Source organism: Ixodes scapularis, unplaced genomic scaffold (assembly GCF_016920785.2).
Source record: "Ixodes scapularis isolate PalLabHiFi unplaced genomic scaffold, ASM1692078v2 PGA_scaffold6__148_contigs__length_123643588, whole genome shotgun sequence".
NCBI classification, from domain to species: domain Eukaryota; kingdom Metazoa; phylum Arthropoda; class Arachnida; order Ixodida; family Ixodidae; genus Ixodes; species Ixodes scapularis.
In genome coordinates this window covers 35675838-35699434 of record NW_024609881.1, presented here as the reverse complement: position 1 = coordinate 35699434, position 23597 = coordinate 35675838, and the positions used below count along the sequence as shown (strand labels likewise).

Sequence of the window (23597 nt, the reverse complement as noted above, 5' to 3'; positions counted from 1 at the left end):
GTGAGGGGATAAATTTTGTCCTCAGCATGACATCACCCCGGCACGCCATAAGGGGTCGCCACCCAAACTTCTCGGTGCTAATACTCTCACCACACTGTAAAAAATGACCGTGAAATAAACAGTCACCTGACCGTAAACGTCACGGGGCGCCCACCGTAAAAAAAAATACGGTATGTTGACAATGTTTTTCGAGTGAAAAGGGTACGGCGACGGGAGGAAAGAAGTGGAACGAGAGAAGGCACGGCGACGGGAGGAAAGAAGCGGAACGCCCCAAGCGAGGCGCGCTACACACTCCGCACCACGCTCCAGACACACGCACGGCACGCACGTGATGTGTTGAGGGCCTTCTGCGCCTGCGTCGTCGGGCTGCTCTCCAGTTCGCGGCTCGCGCCTTGACCCTCGCCCACAGCCCTCGCCATCGCGCTGCCTTGCTTCAGCACCCTTCGCCGCCTTGTCTGCTTTCACGCCGTTAGCGCCGTTCCCCCCGTCGGGTCGCCATCTTTTATTTCCCGAAGGAAGAAAACAAAGCGAGGAAAGTTTGCGGTAGGGAGTACGACCGTGGCTACCAAGACGGCTGACGGCGCAGTACCCGAGGCGTTTGGCGGCCCCAATAGTAAACGAACATAACGTGAGTATCATTTTGAATATGAATGTGGCAAGCGCGATCTGATTCTGAGAAAATTAATGCCCGTTGCCGGCAAGATCGAGAATGAGCCGACACCGACAAACCGGCAGCACGTGCGTTGACGGAGTGCATCGCTGGCCGGCTGTCGATCGTCGTTCGCGCTCCTTTTCGGGAAGGGAGCACAAGCGATTGAGAGCCAGCCATAGATAGCTTCAGATTAATACTGCGCATTTTCGCGATTTGTCGGTCTTAGCTCTTTTCTCGCTTTAGTGAGGCGACGGTTTTAACAACCATGTTTGTTTGCCGTGTTTGTTCAAAGGGGTCAACCACGTTGGTCGAATATGTGCGTCATTATGACAGCCACGAGTTCGGAGCGCGGCAGATTCCATGTATGCACGCAACTTGTTGTTTGCAGTTCACTACTTATGTAGGGCTCAGATGTCACATCTTACGGTTTCATAAAGGTCAACTGCGCGCGAGTGGACCTCGGCTCGATTTAACGGGTGACGTAAACTTAACATTCACGCTCCAAAAGAACAAGCAATACTAAAGCAATTGCACCCTACCAGTACAGAAATGATGTATTTAAATACTCTTTCTTTTGTCGGACTATTATTTAGTGGAACACCCTGCCTGAGCAAGTTGTCAATTGTTATAATCCTCAATTATTTGAAGCACAGCTGAATGAATTGTTTGGTTAAATTTTGTATGTGGAAATGTTTATTTTTTGAGCATGCGTGGGTTGCTGCAACCTACCTGCGCTCGCCTCACACGGTGAGTGCATGATTGAGTTATTTCTGTGTGTTGTTTTTTCCCCTCCTGTGTAGAACGACAGGGCCACAGTATTTCAAACGAATAAATAAATAGATTTCCAAATAAAAGCCAAAAGAAGTATGTCAAATCCTAGAACAATAAAAACCGAAAAACACTGATATCTAAATATAAAGCAGGTCTCAGAGTTTAAATCAAATACAAATCATTTGAAGTGTTTCACATGTCTGTCAGACAATTCATGAAATCTACAATGCCTACGTATAGCCCATAGCGACAACACACATTTCCGAAGTTGCTAGAAGTGACAAATCATTTGATTTCTTTGCAGCCAATAGAAGTATGTGCTTTGATGTAACGATACAGCGTGTATCCATGCGAATGCGGTGGTCCTGTGCAACTGGGGAGAGAGAGGGTCTTCGAGGTTCCTGTTCAGTTTTGGTGGCACATGTCTCCCCTCCACTAACCAGGGAACATTTGCCTAGGTGCCTTCACGGCCCATCCTCTCCCTTTCTGGAGTAGAATTCTGACTGGCCTACACTCAAACAAGCTCACTCATAGTGGAGGGAAGGCAAATCGAGCCAAGGATCTCATCTCCTGTCGGCAACAAGTAATGTTAGAAGTGTTTGAAATGTGGGGGGGAGACTGGCAGTGAGGGTGGGAGGGACGAAGCTGGGCCCCTTCCCTTTTCCCTTTTTGTTTTTACAATTAATTGAAATGTCCACGATCTGGAGGTGCAGCCCAGCCCCATTGTTTCAATGCCTTGTCAGCAACTCTACTTATCTGAATGTTTGCTATTTTCTCATTTTTTAAACTTTTGTAGGGGATGATCTGTGGACTGCCCACGAGTACGCACTCAGCATTGATGGCAGGCTCATGGTTCAGAAGATACCAGACGTCCCTACGGCATAGGCTGCACACTCTTTGCGAGTCACTATTGCTTTAACATCTGCTACGCTGAAGGCCTGTCATCGACCCTTGAGTTCCTTCAGAGGTAATTTCCTGTTCTGTGATTTTGGTATATGTATGTGGATGCCTAGTAGGACTCCATACTTTTTATCTATATAATTTCCAGGCTTATTGTTCCTATTGAAATAAAGCAAACACCTTGCACATTTAGTGTCATAAAAGACATGGACCCACAGTTGGTACCAGGGCCGTACCCAGAAAGAAATTTCGGGGGGGGGGGGCGGGGGGGGTTCGGGGACAACGGCGGCCATTTTGAAAATGTCTATTGTCCTATTTTCGCCTATGAATCATGTACATCGGTGGCATATAATGGAGAGTTCTAGCAAACCGGAGAACCGGTCCCGGTTTGGTACCCAGTAGCCGACCGGCGCCAGTGCGCGTGCGCAGAGGTGGAGATTAAAATTGGATGGCTGCAAGTGCACCGACCATGTACCAGCACTGTACCGGGGCTGGTCCTCCGCTTTGCTAAAAAGGTAATAAAAGGATACTTTCAAATCGCTTGTAACCTAAAGAAAAGAAACTGTCAGGAATTTCCTGGTAATGGAAAGGAATAGAAGTTGGTGCATAACTTTTGCCGATTCACCTGGACGACCCTGTGTTTTATGAGAAGTCGCTAGTTGCCTTCGCCATGCCACTACCACCAAGCCTAGAGGACCTCCGACCTACCACCGACTGCCAGCGAAATAATTTTTCACGTTCAGAGCAATCGCTCTCGTGAAGTTTTAAACCCCAGTTGCAATTCGTATCCATTCTATTCGTACTTAGGTTGAGGGCACAAACACGAAATCTGCGCATATCTTGAGTGCTTTGCGGGGTTTGGTACATCAGGGCCGTACTCAGAAAAAAAATGTCGGGGGGGGGGGGGGGGGGGGTCACAACCCCCTAACCCCCCCCCCCTTAGTTACGGCCCTGGTTGGTACCTTCCTTCTCATTTGTTAAATAGAAGAGCACATATCTCGCTGATTGGAGAGCTGTCCTAATTGTTTCCGCCAGCTTCAAACAACTATAGCTCCCACATCCTGCACCAATGCTGTACTTTACATTGAAATTGCACCCGAGCAGAGTCCACAGATCGAGTGCATGCATTTCGCCGCAAGGCACTGCACATGCAAGATGCAAGGTGAATAAAAACCCTTATCTGCTCTCACAGTCAATCAAACAGCTTCAATTGCATGTATGCATAGGCCAGTGGTCTTGGTGTTTCATCAGGCAGCTGGACTGGATTGTATAATAACAAAGCTCAGAAATCAATTTTAGGGAAACATTTAAGCACAAAGCTAGCACTGCCTCAACCTGGCTTGTAAAGGTGAAATAAACAAGAAAATAAAAAAATAGAGCTTATCTTTCAGACTGATTTGCCCCTTCTGACCATTACATGTCATTTTATTGTGCCCATATACAACGAAACAACTCCAGCAATATTGCATATTTTGATATGCTCCCGCTTCTCACTGTAACGTTTTTGTATACAAGCTTAGTGTTTGGTCCCACCTGTTATAACTTGTGGGTCCTCAGGTTAGGAGAGCTGCAATAGGGAGGCATGAAGAGATTCATGCGGCTCACGAGCCGCAGTTTGGACCCACCTGATATTCTCTTTACTAAATAGTTTACTTTCTTCTAGTCTCTCCCTTCGGTCATGTATACATATGTGACACATATGACTAAATTGACTAACTTTTCAGGTTACCAACTTGGATGAAATGTTTCTTTTATGGCACTGATGCTTATTGCAGAGGTTTCCTGAGCATGAACCCCGACCGTGGCACCAGGGCCAAGCGCTCCAAGTCAGAAGTGAGCAAGAAAGTACTTAACCTGGTCAAGAAAATAGCAGAGCTGGAGTGGAATGTGTGAGGCTGTAAGTATGATTCACTACAGTGTTCACTTAATAAATGGGAAGTGGACATGAGACTCATTTTGAAGAGAAGCAAAAGAAGGTGAAACAATTCAATGAGCGTAAGAGTCCACTGTCACTAGAGAGGAAGAATAATTTTCAGAGATAGATAGATGCAGGGATACATTTACCACTAACGAAGGGTATCTGAAGGTTTTGTAACAGACCACTGTCTTAGCAAACTACAAGCCTTACTCACTGGTATATTGTGTTTGTCTGCCAGTGATGGATTTACAAAAAAAATGTTTTCACTTTGTTTTTTTGCAAAAAAAGAAAAATTGAATTCGGCGCTTGATTAGTACTTCTCGTGAGTCGGCACCTTTATCAAATTATCTCTGCTGGATAGCAAAACAATGATATCACACAGCTTATTTTAGAGCAAAATTTCCGGCTGTAGAGAGGTACCTTGAAAGGTTAGTTCGTGAAATATTGAAAGCAATCTTGCAACTGTTACCCGTCTGGGAGGGGATGTGATGAGGTAGTTTACAATAATGGTTCTTCATTGATTCTGGCGAATGAGTATAATTTATGAAACGTTTGGGTAAAGTTGCATGCATTCTTTAATGCTGTGAAAAGGGGATGTCAGGTTTTAACAAATAATGTGTTTTGCCTGTCGAGTTTCATGGCAAAGGCCAGTGACTAACACTCTGGACAGACTGACATGTCACACTGACAGATGCAAATAGTGAATAAATGGTGGTCACTTAGCCATGATCCATGGCATCTAGTCGCCATTGTTCCAAAATAATTTGATGGCCTAGTTAATAAACATAGAACACCAAACTAGTGCAAAAGACTCCTTAATTTTTAATTTTATTTTTATTTTTATTAGTTTATCACTTAAGACTTTTCCTTATTATTTTTTATTATCTTTTTGTGATATATTTTTTGTGATTTTACTTTTTTCTTTATTGTATTTTTTTTCTCTTCCTGTTATATTAGCGTCAATGTTGTCTTTGTCTTCCTCTTTCCTCTCATAAAATGTCAGTTGTAAGTAGTGCTCTGTCCTGTCTCATTCTTTCTGTGTTCGTCTTTTGCGCTGATTTTGTGCATAATTGTTCGCGGAGTCCCACCCAGCTTGTCACCATTCTGGGAATAATGGGATCACATAACCATCATCTGTGTGTGGTCACCTGTCCATACTGCAAATAGTGAATCGTTCATAGTCAGACGGTCACATAACCACACACAGCATGCATCTGAATGAGCCCAACACATTCTGACCTTTCATAGCTTTTGTGAGCATAATCAAGCTTCCCTAAATTTTTTCTTACATTGTTGTGATACTGCTCATGCCTACATTTCACCACACATTACTTCAGCCCATTATTATAGAAAGCAGTGAATAAGACCCTGCTTCATGGCTGAACCATCAGAGTGGGCTTGAGTAAATAATCAAAATTTATTGCTGCTCTGGGCAATATACTATTAAATTTTACTTTTGTAAAATTGATACTGTGCTTTCAAGTTTGGGAATTTTCGGCATTATGTGTGGTCTGTCCAATCTAGTTAGCCACCACCGTTGGGCGCACTCTTAACCATACACTTGTGCACCACAAAGAGGTGGTACCCACAGGTTTCACACTGATTCTGCATATCTCGTCTCACTGTAGCAGAGGCTCATGCTTGGGAAGGAAAGTTGTCATTTAAACATAGGGTCCACATGTCTTTGAATAGACAGGGACGTTGAGAAATGATAATCTGAAAATTCTAAGTTGGTGTAAGATTTCAAAAACCAAGTTGTTTGCTAGTACAGGGTCTCCTAAAAAGTTCACGCACTAACATGGCCCACAAATTTGAACATGTATATTATTTAGTGCATGGATTAAATGATGGAGATGTTAGTATTGTTGATCGCAGTGTGGACATATCAAGTAGTAATATTCCTTGAACGGATATATTACTAGTTAAATTTACATGTTAGAATAAACATAAAAATCTTTGTTAAATGCAATTGTTGTGAATAACTATATTACAGAATTTTTGTCCCTAAACTTGACACTAGTGGTAACACAGGGGTGGGAAAGGAAAGCAGGCATTGTCTTCTAGTTTTGACAGGCAAACAGATGTATCTTAATGTAGTATTCACAACAGAATGAATAGAAAGTGTGCTTTCGAAATCCAAAACTTCCTTTTGTTGCTTGAAAATATATTTTTGGCTGGCCCAGAAGGTGCTCCGAAATTACTCTGACCGTTTACATCACATCAGCACTAGCTTGGAGTTACTTTCCTTGATTTTTTCAGTCTGTGGTTTTCTACTCATTCTGTTCTGTTTGAATATGTCTGTTGAAGGTTGGTCATCCTATGTGGGAACGAGGCATGCAACATGGAGCTCGAGCTCATTCAACACAAGGTCTTGGCACCAGGAAGATTTCAGCAGCCATAAACAATGGCACTTGGGTCTAAATTTGGTGAGTATGATAATGATCGAGCACCCAGCTGCTTGTGTGAAAAAAAAATGGGGGGACACTTATGCTCGGCCTTAATGTGTGACACGATAGCGGGAGGGCAGGAAGTGGAGGAGGAGAGGGGAGGTGGGGGCAAGGGCAGGGAGGGCAGCAGTGGGGAGGGGGAATCCTATGATCCCTTGCATGCACAAGGGATCGTGGCGCAAAACATCGAGGGGTTTTCTTGACATGCCGACGCTGGACGCCGGTTCTTTTGCTGCATTAACACTATTGGGTTGAAACATAACTTACCTAGCCTCACTTAACTCAAGCATAGCTTTACTACGCTGCCTATAATTACATGAAAAAATGTCTATGTGATGCTAGAAATGAGACATGATTAGCATGCAGTCATATATTTTAAGAGAAATGATGCCATTGCTGTGCATCATTTCATGCATCTTATAGTGCATCTTATACATGGCAAATATAGGTCGATAAAATGAGAAGCATGTAAGTGGCAGCTGCATCACAAGCTGTCCATGTTTATTTTGGATATCATCTCAAATTGAAGTGCTGAGCACACTGCTTTAACTATTTGTTTATCTGAAGTGACACTAGGCACAGTGCACAGGGATTCTACTGCCAGCTAAGCCTGACTTTCGCAGCTCGCCCTGATGCAACCGGCCACAACTATTCATATCTCTTATGGTGTGAACATGTCAGAGAAAGATTAATGGTGCCTTTTCATTTGTGCACGGTGGCAAGAGAATTGCAGTCTCTGGGGGTGGGGAAAGACTAGTTCTACGTTAGTGCCAACAACAGTCAACCAGCTTAACTAGATGAAGAGGAGGAGTAAATTTCTATGTGTGCTGCTTAATTAATGTCAACCCCTGATTTTGAAAACAAACTCACTCAGCTCTTAAGTTGACAAATCTCTGTCTAGTAAGTGAATAGTAGGCTTTCCCATAAAATAGCTGTATTTTTGTGCAGCATTCTCTGCCAAACTTTGTGCATATCCTCTCATTCATTTGCCCAGGTATATAGGGGCTGTGCTGGGATACTGATATGGTATTCGAGAAAACCAGAATACATGTACTACATGGCTAATATATAGCTACTGAGATATAATGAAGTTTGACTTGATTAGGAGAAGCTAAGCTAGAGGATGGGGGGGTTCAGTTGTCACATAAAGCTTCTTTCAAACATTGTAAGCAATATCAGCATCATTAGTTTCTTTGCACAGTGAATAAAGCGTGGCTAACATTATACAACATATCTGTTAAATTGCTTCTATTTTGGCACATTTATATATGTTATATTGATGACTGGTTTCTTTCTTGTCCAGATCAGAGGGTATATGGACCTGGGTCCTCATCATCCAAGTAAATAAATGTTCTGTTTTTATTTCTATCCTACACATAATTTATGCTGTGTTCTGGCTTAATTGCATTTGCATGTACATACACAACGATCGCATTGCAGACATGAAGACCACGCTACAATTACAATAAACAGCATGCCACATATATTACAGGCACAAAATGGATAACCTAAGGAGACTTCATGACCCATTGTTTGATTCATTGTCTGTTGACCAGTAGTAGGAAGTAGATCGAAGCAGCAAAACATGTGCGGTGAAATGCTAAGCATGTCGCACAATGCGGTGGGAAGATGATAGAATTCGACAATGCTTACTTATGTCGAATTTTGCATACTTTCTGACGTGTTGTACGAAGTGCTAGCGCTTCATTGTGCCAGCATTTTGCACCTTCAATTTACTTCTTACGATGGCCAACTGGCAGTGAATTAAACGGTCAACATTTTTACGGTGACCATTAAATTAGCAGTCAGTTGACCGGCAAATAAACTGCCACCATGCCGTGATCTTAGCGGCAGTCAGTAAATCTCGTTTACGGTCTGTTCAGCATCGCCCCGTAAAATTAACGGTATCTTTTTTTACTGCGACCGTTTAATTTACTGGGAGATTACGGTCGGGCAGTAAATTTGAATTTACGGTCTGCCGTATAAATTACGAGAAGTTGCTGGCAGCCAGAATGCCAGTCAACTTACCGTAATTTTGACGGCCCATTTTTTACAGTGCATACAATGCACGTGGCATTTGTTTGGCCCCTGGTCATGAAATCATTCTCAGTTTGCCATTCCATCTCACCGGGAGCCCGATTTAGGTCATCGATGTCTCAACCGGATTGCACTGAAGAAGTATTAGCGAGTTCGTTTCACGGCACTCGTGCCCACGCGTGCCCACTCGCAGCGTGGAGCGGGTTCATTTCAGCCAGCACTCCACGAGTGGTTCCACTCTCCGAGTTCGCTTCATCGCTGACACCACTCGCGTGCATGCACTCGCTGCACCGAGAACATCGAGAGTGCGCCAAAATGCAATCCCGTCATGCCTCGCTCCGGCGAGGCTGGCGAGGAGCGGGAGCAGACGACGAAAGTTCGTCTGCTACGATGTGTCGCAGAACTGAAAGGAAAAAAAGTAGATTTTCTGATAGAAATTGCGTCCCGCGGGCAACGGAATAAAACGCGAGATTGAACTGTGAGCGTCTCCTATTTCATGAAGGAAGCAGTTGACAAACCGTGCTTTATTTGGAGGTTTTAAGTCGCTCTGTTGCCGCGAAAACGCTGAAATATACCAGTGTGTAAAGAAATGCTCAGAACAAACGCATCAGCGGCCCCCAAGATGTTTATCACCAACGTCTGCGGGTGAAAAATTGAACATGTTTGACAAAACTCTCCCAGCAGAACCCTTTTACTGCCCAATAAGCATCAGAGAAAGCTAAACATAGTGATTTTACCCGAGGCTTGGGCAACATCATCATGTTTAACATTTACTTACGTCAGCTAACTTGCCCCGTCATGTTTTGTTCGAGAAAGCTCTCGTTCTCGACGCCCTCTCCAAAACTAATATCTGATCCACCTGTAATAACGATCGAAATCGAAAGTCCCACGAAACTTTTTGCTGGATATTCCAGCAGACTAGTTTTAAGCCGCACCCTTTCAGTGGTCCACGCATAATGCCATGCTCAAACGGATCAAGCTTCTGCTCGGACAGCATCATCCGTTTTCTTCAGTGTAAACGGTTATGAGAATTGAAAGATCGCAACGAGCTGCTTTGTAGACAGCTGGTTGCGGAGATTTACGCCGTCTGTAACTATCTCTATGACAGCCGAGTTGCTTGAAGCCATCACAACTGTAAACTACAGGCTGCAGCGACAAACGTTTGTAGATAAACGTTGGTAGCGACTGTACTCTCGCATTCCCACCCAACACTCCGAACAGCAAGGCGCCAGTTTCGGTTTGAGGTTGGTATTCTTTCTACAACATAGATGGCGGCAGCATCAGTCTTCCGCACTTGGTGCATTTGGCGCATTCGTTTGAGTCCAGTTCTCCGTGCAACAGTCTGCGAGTGCAATGCATTCTGGGAGAAAACTCGAACGGTGCCAGTGCGTGTGAAACGAACTCGCTATAAAATACCGCTACCAGACGGATCGTCTGCTAACATGAGGGAATAATAATGAGTTTGTTTGCTACTAGGCATCATTCTCTTACAGAAACAGAACGACGAACAGACTGGCAAGTCATCTGCGAACAGAGCCAAAAAGGGACAATCGTCTGCTACGAATTGTGTGCCGCGCAGAGTGAGATCAGAAACCAACTGAAATATGGAACATCGGCTATTTTACGGATGCAATTGTTGTCCTGTGCTTCGTTTGGCTATGTTCATTTGTTTTCTGGCCGTGTGTAACTTGACACCCACTGGTGCTAAAACAAGAGCTTGGGACAAGCACCCACCTTACCACGATATCAATCTCACTATCCGAAAGAAGGTGACAGGTTCTCACCAAAAAATTGCCTTGTCGACAGCGAAAAGATTTCTCTTTGGTCAAGAGCGCCCGTCTGTGACACCGTGTCCAATCACAGTGCGGACCTAGTGAGATCTTGATCGCAATCTCAACGAGGACCAAAATCGGGCCGCAAGAACATTTTATACTTTCTGTTTTGGCGCTAGTTTTCTGTGTCTGTGAAAGTGCCTATATGTTTGCAAGTATAAATAGATTTAAAAGAGAAAGATGAAGCTAATTTTTTAAATTATTTATTGTAGGCTGGAATTAGGAGAAGTATTCTTGGAAATTTGGTTCTGTCATGTTTCACTTCTGTGACAGTCATGCAAATATGTATGCATGCTCTACTTTCAGTTCCGAAAGGACTAAAAGCGACAGACAAAGATCGAGCTAATGAAGGTAATGCCGGAAGGAGTGGCATCCATCATCAGCCTTGCCTCCAGGAAGATTTTGAGATGCAACAAGGAGCTGCCGGAGCGCATCACCGTGATCTCAGTGGAAGGTGCCAACTGCAGTCTCATGAAGCCTAAGCTTCGAGTACTGGATTTTATTACTGAGTGCCTTCTCCATTTACAAGAAGGCCCCAACATTTTCTAAGAACTCCAGTGGGGTTTGGTTGTTGCATCTTTATACTCGCAGCTCATTCACTTTGCCAGTTTCGTTTTTCTCGCCTGGCTCAGCTGGCAGTGAGTCTGAAAGTGAGTCTGAAACTGCACCAATGTTTTCGGTCAGACTGTCCATTATTATGTATTGTTCTTCCCTGCTATTGTGATGTGTCTGCACTGTAGTCATGACAGGCGCTTGAATGGTGGCTCCTACTTTCTACACGGGTCCTAGGAAACATTTTGTAAGTGATGAGGTGCCCACAATCATGGGCGTCAGCAAAGTGGCGGAAAAGGGGGGGGGAGGATTATTCTGGGGGGTGTAGCTTTCAAACCCATAACTTTGAAAGAAAACGAGGTTTGCCCCCCTCCCTCTCCTTTTCCTGCAAAACGTACGGCAGATGCCCATGCCCGCAATCTCGGCCAACGGTTCTGGAATTAAGGTCTGTGGAACCACTCCGTAAAGGCATTTTAGGAGTCCGCAAAACTCTGCCGGCAATAATTTTTTTTTTAAATATGATTTCTGGCATTGAGTTGAGCCCAGTCCGGCCATGGCACATTCACAGCTCCGGGAGAAAAAAGAATCTACAGAAGAATACATCTTTTCACTCTTCCCCCTTTTTTATTCTTGGTAAACACGTTTGCAGTCTACCCCCCCCCTTCCCTTTTTTTACACTGCCTGGCGTCTCCCATCACTTCCGCCAGTCCAAATAGGGTTTGCTTGCCACGATTGGCGGTTTCCTTCTTTTCTCTATAGCATCCTTTCTGCTAAAGTGGATAGACTGTAGACGGAGCTTCTTCCCCTCACCCTACCGTCTTAACCTGCAACATACTATACTCTCCGGAACAAGATAATAAATAGCCTTGTATGTTTTCTGCCACCACAAATGCTGTGCAGAGAGTAGCTTACCATATTTTTGGCAGAGGATTTTGCTGCCACCACACGCCACGCTATGAAGTCGAGTGCCACGGTGTGTGGATGCCACATGTTGCATAAAGCAGGGCACTTTCAAGCTGCGTGGATGCAATGACGGCAGAAAAAACACCAGCAGAGCGGACAATACAGAGCATGTTATTAACAGCACTGGTTAATTCCCAATAAATCACAATCTGAATCATTACTGTAAAACCATTTATTTTTGCAAATCGGTCACAGAGGACATAATCGCGGCCACTAAATTTTGCGAATTCCAGACGCCTGCATTGAAACTCTTAAATAGACCATAAAAGCAATTTCGAAATTTTATTTGACTTCTGAAATGGGCGTCGGGCTCATCTCAGACACTCTTGACCAAGTTCCAGCCCGAACAGAAGTTTTTGTGCCGCACCAATCAATTAAACGGTTGTGGTAATATTTGCGCGTAGACGATGCCTGAGACCCCCCCCCCCTTTCCTCCCCAAGACGACGGCAGAAAGGTGAACTAAAGTGTGCCGACAAAGCGTGACGACAACGGGCTCCTCGTCAGGTGATTGCTTCAAGCGGTTGAAACGAATGATGCGCTCTTGGTTTAGAATTCGGTAGTGAGATGTCATACAAAAAAAGTAATTTGAATGTTTGATAATTTTTAAAGTTGTAGTTCGGAAATAATAGGTTTCATAGCGTGTATATGAATAGGTTCCATAGCATGTGCGGCGTGTAGGATGACAAGGAAGAAGACTTGTGGAAATAAATGACAGCTGTATGCTGTGCTGATTTTGAGACGGTGGTGTGTATGTTCCTGTCTGTTTCCTTGTCTCAAGGAAACAAACATTTGACAGCAATTTTTGAGCCCCGCTAGTGCACACCTTTCTGATCCAAAACTGACTTCGAGACCCAGTAGGTTTCAAAGCCGGTTTCAAATAAGAAAACCAATGCCAAAGTCAACTTCGAAACCTGAGATGTTTTGAAGTGATTTTTGGCGTTAGTTCCCGAAAAGATACGTCATCGGTTTGGCGGCCGGGAGCTAAAAGCATTTCATGCTTAAAATCATTCTCACCAGTGCGGTCTTTATTATTCTCTGACTGAATCAATTCTGCTTTTATATGCAGGAGGGAACCATTTCGACGGCACCCTGCGTTGCCTTCTCGGGGTACGATGTGGAGGCAGCGGAGAGCATGAACATACACGTTGATACAGCTTGGCTTTTCGAAGGCTTTACTGTGGTCATGGCAGCCTACTGGCTTTTCGGCTTCGCCCATGGCCAGAAGACGTACAATACGAGCTGCCTTCTTGAGAGGCTTTGTCTTATTCTAATCTACTCACAGCTACGGCCAGTTGCAATCAAGGTGATTAATACAATCAAGAAAACACCTGTAGCCTGATTGCTGATCACATAGTGCGATCGCTAAAGTTTCTGAAACTCCTGCCAAGGATTGTTTCTATTTTCGAAATCACTAAAGGCTTTGTTTTGTTTTTCTTGAGATGGCAGCTGCAAGTTGTGTGGCTCAGATACCTAAGTATGCTTCAATTCATGACCAGCTTTATTTGTATATATTCATCACATTTCTCTAGTCCTCTGTGTTGTTTCCTAGTCATCAAACTATTAAGCACCTCCATGGAGTAGTTACATTTTGTTTTTACGTTTTTATCAAAACGGTTTGTGTCACCATGTCTGGAATTCAGCACCCTTACTACGAAATGTCAAATTAATCTTACGTTGAGATACTTTCTAAAGTTGGAGATGACCGGCATTAAATGTTGTGTTTCTTTATCACTCCTGTTCCTACTTTGTATATTACTTCAGTCAAAAGGCACCACCGAGCACAAGCTTTTCAGCCTGGATAAAGTGAGCGTGAGTGAGCACGTACTAAGCAGTACCGAAGGTAATGAGCGTGCACTGCTGCATTTTCAAAGTTTCAGAAATGCTCTTTTTTAGAAAAAAATAAAAGCCAGGCATTGTTGTGGTATATTCATAACATTGTGGCTTTCTTGAGAAATGCGGGCATTCTGAAGGTGTTGCCAAAGGCTTGCCAGGGTGACAGCGCGGTTGAATGCGACAAGTGCGGGCTAGTACACGCTCTATCGCAAGCTCTTGTTCTGCGAAAGCGCTTCGCAAAGTCGCTTTTGCATGCCTGTAGCCTTTGCTGCCCTGCAGTGGTAATGGTAGGCAACTTCGGCTGACACAAGAAATCATCCCATCACTGCCACACTCCGTTTCCCTTTAAAGGGCTGGTGAACCGAAATTCGGATTTCAGAAAACGATGCAGAAGCCGTAGACGGGACGCTACAATCCCTAAAACACTACTCGTAGTCACAAGGCGATATCTCGAATGGACGGCCGTATTTTTGGAGAAAGAGGTTCAGATTGAACGAGGCCGATGAGGCGCGTGACGTCGAGATATCTCGTTTCCTCCTCTCTCCGCTTCGCCCCCTCAAGGCGCCGAGGCGGAAAAGACGCGAGGTCGTTCCCTCTCCTTCTCGGAGAAACAAGACAAACAAATCTGTCAAATGCGCTTACTTTTTTTTTTTAAGAATAAGGTCATCCATTCGAAATATCGCTGTATGAGTGATGCTTTGGTGTTTGTAGCATCTTGTTATACGCTTTTGTCACCGTGTTTTATGGAATCCAGATTTCGGTTCAACATCCCTTTAAGTGCAAGTAAAACTGAAATGCCAAGAACGAGCACGTTGTCCTGAAAGACAGTTGCACTGCACAAGTGCCCATGCTTAGGAACATTCAAAGCATGGAGCTTGCTCTTAAAGCCTCTGCATCGGGCTTCCTGTTTCAGCTCGTGGTACCGAAGCAAGCTTTTGGGCAGACATTTTTTTATAAGCAGAAACTTCACCTGCACCGCAGTGCTCCGACCGGAAATCGGAGCACTTAGTTGCGATACTTTAGAGAAAAGAGAAGGGCATTGAGCAGTGCAAACTTCAATTATTGTCAGTTAAGAAGTATTCAGTTGCAGTAATTGTTTTGCTTTACATACAAAAAGGCTCTAGTATGCTTAAATGCTGGGCTAGCAACAAATTGCCACCAGGGTCCTTATGCTACACGACGGGACCAAGCGGAATCAAGGGACCGGGAGCCATCCAGCGACATGGATGCAGGGATGGGTTCAGCTTCCACGGGATTGGTGCCACCTGGATCTTGTCCCAAAGGGCCAGCAGCAGCTGGATAGCCTCGCATTGCGATGCGGGGATGGGGATGCCGAGCGAGCTCGGGGCATGCCGCCCACTCAGGGTGAGGGCCAGGTGCTCCCACTGCCTGGCTAGGTGCATGTGGATGAGTTCCTGTAAGGTGTTGTTTACATTTGGCCGCCGGAGCTTGGCGTTCGATGCGTACGGCGGCACCCCCAATGCCCTTGCCCTTACCTCTCGACAGCCGGGTTGAGGTTCGGATTTGCGCAGGCGATGTGGCTCACGACGAGTGCTTGAAGAACAAGAAGGCGTATGTCCGCCTTCTTGTTTTTCGGGAATTGGCTTGCCCGCGCGGACGAGCAACAGCTGAGACTTATCGGGGGCGCTCTGGAGGTTGCCGGCCTCGAGGTAGTTCTGCAAGGTCTCGATGACTTCTTCGAGGAAGTCTTGCCTCCCGCTGTCCGATCCCGACGTGGCCCAAATCGTCAGGTCGTCCACATAGAGTAGCATGGAGTGTATGCTTCATCCGGGGAATCCGTTCCAGTAGAAGAGGCGGCTTGTACATCGCCAGGTAACAAGGTGGGTAACAGGACCGAGCCTTGCCGGTTGCCCTTGCTCGGGATCGGGATGATGCTTGTGCGGGTGGACTCGACTCCGATGGTGGCCATCCAGTTGCTCAGGAAGTCCCGCACATAATCATACGTCCGGGGCCTGCACCCAGTCGAGGAAAAGTTCTCGAACACCAGCTTGTGACTGACGTTGTCAAAGGCGCCCTTTATATCCAGGGCCAGGACCGCCCGCGTTGTCGTACAGGAGATTCTGTCAAGGATATCTTCCTTGATCTGGAGCAGGACATCCTGCGTGGAGGTGCGACCAGAACCCGAAAATGGTGTTCAAGGTGGCATTGAGTTGAATACAGGATGGTCCCCTCAAATATCGCTGTAAACACCTCATCAGGGCATGGGCATTTAAAAAAGCTGAAATGGAGTGTCCAGGTCTGTGATGCTCGGCGGTCTCTCTATATACCTGATGACCTCTATTTCTTTTGGATCCTTTTCAAGGGAGTATATTTTCCACTGCGGGGCACTTTTCTTGTTTCTGGCACTTACTACTGCAAGAACTGTTTCACGCTCACTTTCTTCTTTGCTTTCACAGAACTCATTTGTTGTTTATGTGGAAGGGAATTGGCCGGAATCCACTCTTCGTTCCTACGTAAATGTGCTAATGTCCAATACCTGCCGTAAAAAAGCGTACTTAAGATTCCAAAAATGACTAACTGCGTGTAAAGATATGATGGCAGCATTTCTTTTTATTTTTTTATTTCCAATGAGCAACAATATATTATGCCAAAACTCTCCCTAAGTGCACACTGCATTTCACAGCGCGCTAAACTCTGCCGGGAAAATCGGCGCCTGCACGCTAATTGGCGTCGTTTCCTCAACAGTGTATTTTACCTTGTGAAATTTTAAGGCGCTACTTTCTTTTGCAGCTAGAACAGCCTTAAAAATACTAAAAATGCGTTCGCCACGGACGACGGAGTCTTCCGCCGGCATACGCTGTCGTTTGCATACGATACGCCTTGAAATTTTCCCCCCTGGTCGATCAGGCGCCGGTTTTTCCGGTTGGTTTCTCATGCCTTGAGCCACCCAGAAACACCGCGCGCCCCTATAAATTAAAACAAAAAAAGAATGGAACGTCATTGAGTGTTTTGTTGACTTTCGGACTTTGTGCTTGGACCGCGCCACGTTGCGCTGCCTGACGCACGCGCGTTTTGGAACTAATTCAGTTGACAGTTCCCTCCGAAGAAGAAGCCACTGAAGCCAGGGCGGTAACTGGACTGGTAGGCTGTTCCCTTTCGAAAGGGCGGAAGAAGACTATGTAGAATTCGGCAGCGAACGGGCGGAAACTCGATTACGTACAGCTTCAGCAGTCGACGCTTTGTTTTCTCGATTGCGTTCGCGGCGTTCACCGTGGATTCGCGCACTCGGCTGCAGCCGAGAGGCCGAACCAGCTGGACGGCTGCCGGCGCGCGTACCGACAGCGTCGCCATAGCAACCACGCCGCGAGTGTTTTTGCCAGACAGAATTCACACAATTTTTTTTTTCTCGTCACTCACGTTGAGTTACTAGAATGTAGGCGCGTATCATTATAGTACATTCCCTACTGAAAAAAACTATATGAACCCATACGGCAAACCATATGGAATAGTATGGATCTATATGGTTCCATATGGCCAACCGTATGGCATGGTATGGATTCATACGGTTCCATATGGCTGAACCATACCGAGCCATACCATACACATATGGTTCCGTATAGTTGGATATGGCTGAACCATACGAAGCCATACCATACACATATGGTTCCTTATAGTTGGATATGGCTGAACTATACGGAGCCATACCATACACATATGGTTCCGTATAGTTGGATATGACTGAACCATACGGAGCCATACCATACACATGTGGTTCCGTATGGTTGTATAGTCTAGCCCATACAAAACTATATTCATTCATATGGTCGCACCAGTACCATATACTCAACCGTTTACGTTCATATGACTGCAAGCAATTCCACCTTATTGTCACGCGCGTCGCCGACCAAGCGCTCGTGGCCGAATGTTTATCATCTTTAAATCCTACGCAAGGGGCTCGAGGTTTGATGCCTGGGAGCGGGCGCGCCTTCTTGTTATTTCTGTAAATTTTGAGTTCAGGTAAATTCGAGAACCCTGTTGCTTATTTGTTGTTTGAATGTTCTATGGGCCGAACCTCCTACGCTTATTTTTTCAGGAGCCCACTTGTGTACATAAGGAGCTCCGTGTTGCGAGCCGGGGTTTGTCTCGCCCCAGCATTTGATTGGAAGTGGATATTCTGCTGGTAGCTGGCACACCAGGGAAAAGAAATGCCGGCCGTTGTGCCATATCGGTCTCGTATAAAACAAATTGTGAAAACAGCAATTCGAAGTTGTAAAGTGGCGCAGTGGTAAGATGTCTGTTTCATAATCAGTAGAACACTGGCGACACTGGTTCAATCCTGTTACAGGTTCGGTGAAAAAAAAAGGATATCCTATGCAAACAAATTTATAATTTTGATAGGACCACTAACCGGACGATAGGTCTACGCCCTGGTGACGGACTCACAGTGAGGTAAGAAGGAACAACACAGACTCCTTTCTTTCCAACCACAGGATGGTTTACTGAAAGTCCGATAGACATAAAACAAAACAAACAAAACTCCCTACAGCGAGGCACAGCGGACCGCCCCACAGAGAAAGCGCTCAGGCGCGACTTATCATGGAAACACGGCGCTCGTTCAAAGAACATTTTCTGCAAACTCAAAGGAAGAAAAAAAAACAATTAAAAGGGGGATAAACTATACAAAGTAATATGGGGGTGAGTGGCGCGAACCTGAGTCCGGTGAGTGATATGGGGGTGACGCGGCCTCTTGCGATGTCGACCGAACTCGGGAGGTCGATGTGCGCTTGGGCGCAGGCACTCACCTACGAACGCACACACACTTGGGCGCCCAAAGCAGCGCTTGGACCAGGGAGCCCAAACACCTCCCGCGCTCAGCCTTCCGTCGCTACCGCAGTCCCGCCCAAACTTCGCGTTGCGTTCACAACCCGGCCAAGTCTTCGCGCACACTCCCTTGACTCGGCTCGGAATCAAGCCGAGGTCCTCACTTTCCCAAATTCTAGCTACAGACCCCACTTTCCCTCCCCCCCAAAAAAAAAAATGTTTTTCTGCAGTTGTAACAACAAAATACATTAAAAAAAACACGTCACACTGGCAAGCCCCGCAGTGAGCCTACCCCAGCTAACCATAAAGAGCACCCCCACTCCGACATCTGGAAGCTATTCCCAACATTCCGGGAAGCGAGTCGCCCATCGCTACCAACTACCTCGCGAGAAATGTCTTCGGGACGAGGGAGGGGCCAGGGGGCCATAAAACAGAAAGCGGGCGAGGCGAACGAGGCCCGAACCACCCTGCCGCTCAACGCGCGGGGCAAAGGAGCGTCCGGCGATCGGATGCGCTTCCTCGCGAGAACTCCAAAAAATAAATAAATAATAATAATAATAATAATAATAATAATAATAGTCGAATTCTGTGACAAATCCCTATAACGCAGGGGTCTCCAAACTTTTTGGCCAAGGGGCCGGATTGGGGACCTCTCGCAGTCTCGAGGGCCGGAAAACAAATACATGTTATAAATCATTAAAAACAATATTTGTAAGCCCTGATGAGCATTTAAATAGAGGAACTCAAGTTAGAGTAAAAACGAGAAGCAATCAAGGGTGGATTAATACATATATTTTATTTCGAAATTCAGCATATAGGTAATTGTGACATACGATAAGTGTGACCCAGATAACCCACCAGGCACAAATCAAAGCGCATATGAACTCTGGAATATTCGCACAGATAAAAAAACTAACGAGAACGGTAAAACATGATGGCAATATGCAATAGCTATCACACATGACTCATATCACAATATACACGAGAACGCAAGGGAATTTTAACGTAGTTACAGATATGAAACAGGAGACTAAGCACGGTGAACCTGATGATGACAACATACGACTATATGCCACAAAACACTAAGCAGTATTTGAGCCGGAATGCATCAGAATTTCGACATATTTACTCGGACATGAGGTGCAGGACTAATGTGAGCGGTGTAGCTGCTCCTTCGGCTTTATTATTTCGCTGAACTGCGGCTTCAAGCTTGATGAGCCAATAATTAGGAGGGACTTCAAGTGTTCAACAGACACGTTAGCTCTGTATTTGGATTTTACGTACTTCATCCTTGAAAATGTCTGCTCACAAAGGTATGTAGCGCAAAAAAGCAGTTTATTTCAGGTTTGGAAATTGCTCAGAGCCCAAGGATTTGTAAAACTGTATAAAATTTCCTACCTTGTAGTTTTCCTTCAGAATTTAGTTTGACTGTAAGTCAAACTACCATTCCGAATAAACTACAAACAGTAAGTCAAACTACAAACTAACTCTCCTATCGAAGTCAGAAAACCGTTCGAAAAATTGCCTCTGAAGGTATCTGAGGATTTCCATTGCGAAGAATGAGGGGAATTCCACATCAGTCTCTGTACGGAGGTATGCTCAATAGGGGAAGTGATCCCAGGTCTGGTTTCACACTTGCCTTTCGAAGAGCTGTAATTTCACCCTGAATCCTTTAATATCCATGGATACGTCATGAATAAGACGTGTCTCGCCTTGCAATCTCACATTCAGCTTATTCACGTGCTCCGTCAGGTCTACACAGAACGACAATTTCCAAATTAAGCCACTTACTGTTCGAAAGCAGCGGTTTGGGCCGCTTCTTGTCTGCGAAAAATTTCCTTATTTCTTCTCTAAGGTTGAAAAAACGCGAAAGCAGTTTACCGCAACTCAGCCGTCGCACGCCAAACGTCTACAAACTCCGATTCACCATCTTTTAGGAATTCACGAAACTGGCTATGATTAAGCCCATGCGACCTTATGTAATTCACGGCTGAAACCACAGCTTTTAAAACACACGGCATGTCCACATATCTCCCATAGAGTGCCTGCTGAAGAATCGTACAGCCCCCCCCCCCCCCCCCCAACGCACCGCTTGCGCGGCTGGAGCCGCGTTCGAGATTCTTCTATCCTCCGTCCTCCCCTAAGCTGACAGTGCACTGAAAGCTGCATACCCGCTAAACCAGTCAACTCCTGGTCTTTTGCCACGTGATCACACCCTCTCTGCATATTATTCACGAGTGGAGAGCGAGATCTGGCGATAAGAGACATGCAGTTGATTGGTCCGGCGAACACGCAGCTTCCACCGCACTGTCGGTTTTCGTGTGAACCGAGCATTCAAAATGCCTTTTTCGCTTCGGCGTCGAGCGAGAAATACGATGAGGTGTTCTCTCTTTCCGGTGTGTTAGGTGCTCGTCGCGCCGTCGCGTCTTTACGCGCGCTTCTGCCCGCACTGGTAGCAGCGGGCCTACTGGTAGCGGGCCGTGGGCCGGAGCTCAATATGAGCACCATGGCCAGCCGCGGGCCGGTCAGAAAGCCTCCGCGGGCCGGATTTGGCCAGCAGGCCAGGGTTTGGAGTCCCCTGCAACGCTTAATTTTCTTTCTTTCTTTTTTTTTTTTTTGCTGAGGCATTTGGCGATATTTACAACATTTGTTTTCTACAATTAACAATGAAAAAAAAAAACAAAAAAAAACGAATATTGTCTACGAAACTTTGCTGAACCAAACGGTAAGTGGAGGACAGTGGGGTAAGTGGAGGACGGGAGGCAGTCACTTGATCGAATGACGTTTTAGCGAACGCCCACTAATGAGCAGCCGCAGACTGTCGCTGCGAAACGGCGCGAACGCAGGCGGGGGGTTAACACGATCTCCAGTGATACACGCGCCGTCCGAAATTGCTGGCATTTTTTCCCCGGGCTGTTGTGCCAGCTGCCGCAAAATAGCCCCACCCGCGTTTAATCCTGCGGTTCTTCCGTCATCGCCGCAAGCGACGCTACTCTTTTTCTATTTTGTTTTGGGCACAAGTTTGCCCCATTAATCGTTTAGTTTGCTTCAATTTTCATCGCCTCATCAATCGTGATTCGTGAAATTCTGGTGGAGGTGCGGGCTAACGCAGCCCATGAAGCGTACCCCTCCGAGGCTTCACAGCCAAAGCCCAGTCCCCCACTCAAGAGTAACATCCGCACAAACTACCAAGACCCAAGGAAGCCGCTGCACCCAAGGCCTAACCCCGGAATTCTGACTTTTGCCACTCAAGAACACGCAACCAATGAGGCCGACGATGGACAACAAACCCCGGTTGCCCCGCCGTCGTATACGTGCCTATCGCACCCCGGACTCCAACGCCTTTCTTCGGTGAGGTCCAAGAGGACATCAATGAGTGGCTGCAACACTATGAAAGCACAGCCCGCCACAACGAATGGACGACTGAGCAGTGCCTCCACAACCTCTACATCTTGCTTGAAGGCACTGCGAGGCACTGGTTTGATAACCACGAAGCCTCTTTCACTACATGGAAGTCCTGCCCACCGAATTGAAGCAAACGTTCATCAACCACCACCATCGACAGTGAACGGAGGACTTTCTCCAAATAGAAGGGTGCAGGGCCTCAACGATACCATGACCAGCTTTCTTGAAGATGTCATGGGCCTCAGTACCCGAGCCGATCCAGAGGCAGCTGAAGGAAAGAAACTTTGCATCCTTAAGGATGGCGTGAAGGGTGAAATTTTCAAAGTCCTCGTTCGCAATCCCGACAGCCGTCGACGGTCTTGTGACTGCAGCCAGCAACATCGAGCGCGCGCTGTCGTCTTGTGCGAGCCATTACCATCGACTTGCTGGCGTGACTGCTCCTCCAATCGTAACATTTTTCCGACTGGACCTAACCAGTGCCGGTGCCGACAGACTTCGGGAAATTGTCTGCGACATCGTCCGGGAAGACCGCTGCTGATCGCCCGTCCTCTCTCTCACTCACCGAAGTCGTGCGAAAGGAGGTTCACCAAGCCTTCGAGCCTTAGGCTCCTGTCACCGTATCAGCACCGGAGGAGATCACTGATCAATTAGTTACGCCGCAGTGGTCCGCCGAACACCACCACCTCCGCGTCCGTACAAGGCAGCCCCCCGACATGAAGCTCCCTCGCCACGCAGTATCCCCGACACCAGGAAGATTGGGCGCACGTCCGCCGAGAACAAGCTTTGTCAAGAAAGACTGACCTGTGGCGAACAGCCGACCGACGCCCGCTCTGCTACATCTGCAAGGAAGCCAACCACATCTATCGTGGATGCTCCTACTGCCGACTTGGGCTGCGTGGGTTTGACCTGGACGACCACGCCCGAGGTACGGCGAACACCCTCACAACATCGAAGAGTACCTCCGATGTTAGCCATCCTCACCTCTCTCTGTTGTGAATCCACCGCCTCTCTGTTATGAATCCCGCTCACCATCACCAAGACGTTCAGCGTGTCCAGTGCCACGACCCCGACGACAGAGCCTGTATCCGAGGGACTCCAGAACGGGGGGGGGGGGGGGGGCAGGGGGGGTCCAGATTCCCCCCAAGATTTCTCAGGACGGGGATGAGGCCCCCCCTCCGACTTCGAAGAAACGCAAAGCTGTTTATTCATCTGTTGTAATTACTCCAGTCAGCGAGGCGGCAGAAGAGGCCGGATCAACGCCAAATAACCTTCTTCCGCTTTGCCCAACAAGGTGGACTGTCGGAATGAAGTCAATGAAAAGGTTCGCTGAAAACCTAGTTCAGGAGACACGGAACGAGTTGCTACAAACAGAATATTCGATTGCAGACAACAGCAGGGCCATTTTGAACGGTTATGGGAGGCTTCTGAAAATGTTTGAAACACTGCTAGGAATAAACATTTCTATAGCTATGTTCGGTCCATGCGAAGAGCCTGCGAGGGTACT

The 23597-nt window shown here is 46.4% G+C and overlaps 1 long non-coding RNA gene across 1 annotated transcript; it reads left to right on the top strand.

Annotated features, from left to right (window-relative positions):
* Positions 1 to 479: 479 nt before the first annotated feature.
* LOC121838286 lies at positions 480 to 8061 on the top strand. The gene is made up of 5 exons (XR_006078438.1): positions 480 to 628; positions 2220 to 2390; positions 4099 to 4220; positions 6549 to 6667; positions 7992 to 8061. It is a non-coding gene; the product is annotated as an uncharacterized LOC121838286 (long non-coding RNA).
* Positions 8062 to 23597: the final 15536 nt, after the last annotated feature.